Raw genomic sequence first — 5,976 nt, forward strand, 5'->3', positions numbered from 1 at the left:
TAGTGAGGGATACCCTATGAGGAGGAACTTACCCACCGGAGATGAAACTGGTAGTAGGGGGAGGAACTTTCATGTGGAAGGAGGGATTGTCACCACTAGTGGCAAGATGCCACCAATGCTTCTAAGGTAAACTGATTTACCCTTCAGTCCTGCCTCAGTCACCTTAGTCTTGATATGGAGTCAATGCTGCAATAGTGGAGGTTGGTTTGGCAATGAATGATGATGGTTCCACATGTTTCTAATGGAATTTGGTTCAGTTCTTTGTTGTTGATGTCCAATATTTTAATTTATGTATTATATGGTAACCTCTTGGGAAAAAGAGGGATGCATGGAGGGTCAAGGCTTGCTCTTATCACTTGGGTTATCAACTTCACTTTTGTTCTTGTTAATACAAGGTGTCTAAGCCTGGAAGGGATCGATGCACCATCGTCCAGGTCCAGACGCCGCAGAGGGCCTGCGGTCGCCCAAAAATTCTTTGGGGCAGAGAGAAAATAAAGGGGTGTCCTATGTTCAAACCACCTTCATGTGTGTCCAATCTGGTTTTGTCTAGTCCTGAGGTGATTTTCTGGCCCGGAGGGCTAGGAAGACGGTGTTGGGACCCTATAAAGCCATGGAGTCTAACCTACGAGCCATTGTTTGACTTCATGGTAAACCTCTAGTTTAGTGGAACATTAAAGGGTATTCCAGGGACTCTAACCCCGATGTAACTATCAATTATGCAATGGCATGGTCAATTCCCTAGAACTGGAGACGTGGTAGGGTCAAGCGTAGAATGAAGAGCCGGAGGGAGGAAATGCTATCTATCGTGGGTATGTCCTATACTAACCTTTCATCCAATTGTGCCAAGGTTAGGTTATATGGTAGTTTCAAAGTCTAAAGGGGCAGGAATGGAAAGCCGGGGTCACCAAACCCTGATGGGCTTGCCAGTTCAATCAGCGCTTGGTCAACCACTTGCATCCCAATACATGAGTTTTCCAAAACATGTCAGTGTGTCAAGCTCATTATGGTAGGACCTAAAACAAGAAGCCAAAGGGCAGGTTGGACCAAGCGGAGACCTCATAGGTAGAGGGAAGAAATTCATTTAAATATGGGCACAGTGAGGATGAAGGCAAGTCATGAAGGGGTTGTGGGGAATTCGGGTTCCACTCCTCAAACCAGGAATCGTGACTCTGTAAGGGTGCTCGATAGGGAATGGAAGAATGGAAACAATGACATTTGGTTTTCTTTTATTGTTTCTTCTTATCCTAATCTTACAGGTTTGTTTAATCTTCCTCCCTCTCCAACTTGACGCTCCTCGTCTAGGACAAGGAAATAATTCGAGAGTGGTTGTGGTTGGAAGGAACCCTCATTGAGGGAAAAATGGTGAAGGTTGAAGTGGGGTTGGGAAGAGGAGGGCATCACCACCCATGCAAAAAGACTAAAAACAAAAAGAAAATGTTAGTGGCCTCGACTAGTAAGACCCAATGGAAGAGGGGAAGGAAAACATTCGATAACAATATGCATAACCTCATGCATGCATACAGTGGGGTAACTTTAGCACAAGTCAAGGCCCTGATTTTGACATGCCACATGGAGTTGAATTCCAGGGTAGCGACAGAGTCGCTTCGAGCGGAGGAATGGGAACCTTTGCTCATAGACCCGTGACACACTCAAGGTAGGAAAAATCTATTCAAACAAAGAGTCCATCTCTACTCAGTCACGAAGAACCTGCTATCAAGGAAAATGACAACAACTAGGAATCTTGAGGAACTGTTGCAAACACATCAAGAGGGGCCAAGCTTAAAATATATTCAAAAGGAGATTGAGGTTTCATAGGTGTAGCAATGTCACCAAAATGTTTGCTTAGGCTGAATGGAGAAACAAATTGACAGCCTGCTGCAAAACGAAATGACACTGACGAGTGCTAAGAACTCGACTTCCATTGAATCATGAGATGACTCAATGAAGATGAGATAGGAAGTAATTCAATTTTTATGTTTACTACTTTGATAAGAATGTTTAAACATAGTAGATATGGTAGCTTATTTAGCATGGATGGATATGATGAAACCATTTAAATTTTGTAGGACATATGATGCTCATCGATGGCCAACTCGAAGCACAGTGAGTCCACGAGACATAATTTTTCTTACGTGCCTTATATATGATTAGAAGAAAAGAAAGTAATGCAAAGCTTACAAAAAAAATATTTAGCTCATAAAAAAGCAAGAAAATGGTGTACTTTTTTTTGCAAATATTTTGTTTGAAAAATAAATTTGAAGAGATTTAAAGGGCATAGTAAAGCATAGATATAGTAGATTGATTCCAGAATACCTCGAAGCAAAAAAATAGACACAATTAGTAACCATCCAAAAATATCTACTATGAAGAAGGAATAAGAGGAAGAAATGCAACATGATATATCAAAATTACTAGAGAGAAGTGCAACAAATTTAGCTATTGCAAAAAGTAACCAAATGTGAATTGTAAGTTAACATAGATGGCTTGAAGAATGGTTTAAAATAAAACAAGATTTTAAAGATGGCATAAATGTTAAAATGGAATGTTTGAAGGATGGTTTAAAAACATAAACGAAAAGGGACCTAGAAGATTTGAAAGAATATTTGACAAAGTTGCTACAAGAAATGCTTCTTAGTGGTGACAGGTACTCCATGAAAATTATGATGAAAATAAAAAGAAAACTAGTTTTGATTTTAGAAATTCCAATAATGGGTTGAGCACTAGAGAAATTCCAAAAATTGATATAATGAAGTTTGATCACAAGGATATCCTAATATGGATGCTTCATCATCTTTGGAATCTGTTGGATCTCAATCCAACTATATATTTGTATAATAATAATTGTGAATGAATAGAGTGTGAAAAAAATAGTTTTGATGCATATACTACTTTCTTTTTTGGCTATATATGCATTAAGGCAAATCGTTAACCGCAAATCGTTAGTTTAGGTGCGGCGGTTTTCAATGCCAATGGCATCTTGGAGGTTAATTAATGAAAACCTGAAGAGAATTTCAAGGTGTGACATGGTATATCAGGAGGACGATTATTTTGCATATAGACATTCCTTCACAGCTTTTGCTTGCCATTTGTTTTCGTTTACGTGTTCTGAATGTGATCTCAATGATATGTTTGTACATGTACAGTTATACTTTTCAGCAATTATGTTAATAAATCGCGTATTCCTTTTAGGGGTTCTGAATGTAGGTCAACGATCTGTTTTCACATGCGCAGGCTAACGATATACTTTCCAGCAATTATGTTAATAAACCGCGTATCGTGGCTAACAAGTATTTAACTGGAGAGGAAACAGATATATGAATGTAGATTAACGAAAATAAGAGTGTCATACTATTCCATGATGTCTATCAAGTTGATGCAGTGATAAAGCAAGGTAGGAATTCATAGCTGACATTTTTCATAATAAGGATGTTTAATAATTATAGTGGTCCCAATGGAATAACAGTAATTCAAACAATAACCGTGGAATTTGAACGCTCGTTCATCCTTCGGTAAACCCTAATAGATATTCGCTTACGGAAACCCTAGTTTTAGCAAAGAGGTTTTTGGCTTTTGGGTAAAAAAATTGCATTGAAAACTGAAAAGATTCTTTCATAAACAATATCCTATGCAGAAATAATTACATTGAAAACGGAAAAGATTTTTTCATAAACAATATCCTATGCAAAAAAAAATAATTGCATTGAAAATTCAAAAGATTCTTTCATAAACAATTTGAAAATTTTAGGAGCTATTAGTAGGTGGATTAATTTTTCATGATTTTCCAAAAAAAAAATTTAACCAAATTCTATTTTTTATAAAAATAATTCTCCCAAATTTTAGAAAATAAAATTATTTTATCTTAAAAATAGTCACCATTATATAAAATTATTATAAATTTGAATAATTTTACAAATATATAATTATATAAAATTATTATAAATTTGAATAATTTTACAAATATATAAATAAAGTTTTTATAGTTTGCATATTAGAGAATAGTAAGATTAGCCAATACTTTTAAACTTCAATGTAATTTTTCAACCAAGGAATACTTATTTGGACAAACCTAATAAATATTGGTTTGCAAAAACCCTAATTTTAGAGAAATGACTTTTGGTTTTTGTAAAAACTAATTTTTACTGAAAACTAAAATATTTTCTTTTGGGAAACAATATCCTTTGCATAATCATTGTCTTGACCAATACTGTACGACAGAATATATTGGTGCTGCCAGTAACGCCTTCCCTGGAACATGTCTCGAGTAAACAATTGTAGGTAATGACAAGAAAGAAAATACAAGTTAACAGATAGCGTGAGCGATTTGACTTCGGGACAGACATGAGGAGCATGAAAGGTAGGATGGAGTGTGTATTTTACAAGCCTAACTTACGTAAATGCTTCTATAAATTCTCTTCTTAAACCTCAAAAGAAAGAACCCATTAAAAAAGGTATGAGAAACCAAATTATGTAACCATTCAAAATTCTAAAATGATAGCATCAGAGCGTGAAAATAGCATCAGAGCGTGAAAAGCAAGAAATCTTTAAAAAATCATGAGAAACCTTAAAACACTAACATCAGATTACAGAGACCAAAAACTGATAAACAGAAAGTAGAGTGTTATGAGTAAAAAGAACATTGATTTGGATAAAAGTATAATGTTTTGGATTTATTCATTTCTATGCAGGAGTATTTTGGAATTATTAATATTTTTCTATTAAAATTTTTACAAATATGGCAATATAACTAATAATACAAATAATAATATTAATTAATAATAATAATTATAATAAATCATATATCAAATCACATTTATTATTAAAAGTTGTGCTCTATATAGATATAAAATCATTAATATAGTAATTATTAATTAAATAATAAGTATTAACTAAATAAAAAAATTATTTATATTAAAATTAGATTTAAAAAATTTCTCATTTTATTAAATACATTATGTAATGGGAATAGTTTTTGAGTTTCTTTCCTTCAATTTTATCTGTTAACTTATCAAAAAATAATTAATAAACTTGACTGGATTTTTAATTTATTAAAAACATATTTATCAAACTTTTGCCCCCAAAGCCAAACTATCCAACTCTGGTGAAAGAAAGAACATAGGGCAGAGATGACGTGAATGGCAGATTGGGGAATATACTGTTAAAGGTCACGAAACAGTATCAGATAACCTATGCACGCTGCAGTACTGAAACTTTTTTGTAAGGCAGGGCAAACGTCTAAAGCATCATGTACATAATATCACTTCTTAATTCATGCTGGAATATTAGGGACCATAGATTTACGTGAAGCATCAATCTGGCACTAGAGGACATAGTTGTAATGTGTTGTAATGTTTGCATCGAGAGGCTTAACATTTTGGTTAGCCATAGGCTGAACACTTTGGTCTAAAGGCCTTCATATTTTTATAAGGCATCAATAAAGTTTAAAGGGTTCTAAAAATATAGCACAATTATATTGGTAAATGTGGTTGATATAAACATAAGCCTATATAAAACATCTATACTAGTATAACCACATTTTACAATGTGATTGATAAAAGACAATAAATTTATATAAACTACATTAATAATCATGATATGTGTTTTTTTAAACACCAATTATTTATCATTATTAATAACTATATAAATAATAGCAACCATATTCTTATATATATATATATATATATATATATATATATATATATATGTATATATATATATATATATATATATATATGATATGATTAATATATTATAATACAATGATTATTATATTATAACTCATAATAATAATAGTATAATAATAATATGAGATTATTATTATAATAATGTAATAGTTATACCCGGATGCGGGTGTCCACACCTGTAATTAAGTGCTCGATGGTACAGCCACATGGAGGCAGAACGGGATGCCAGCCCCCGCGCGTGGAAGGCGGTGGTAACATTAAGGTTTTAAGGCGCAGGACGGCAGCATTAAGTTTG

Source organism: Pinus tabuliformis, chromosome 9 (genome assembly GCF_031772625.1).
Source record: "Pinus tabuliformis cultivar Carrire ecotype Pingquan chromosome 9, CPIR1, whole genome shotgun sequence".
Lineage (NCBI taxonomy): Eukaryota > Viridiplantae > Streptophyta > Pinopsida > Pinales > Pinaceae > Pinus > Pinus tabuliformis.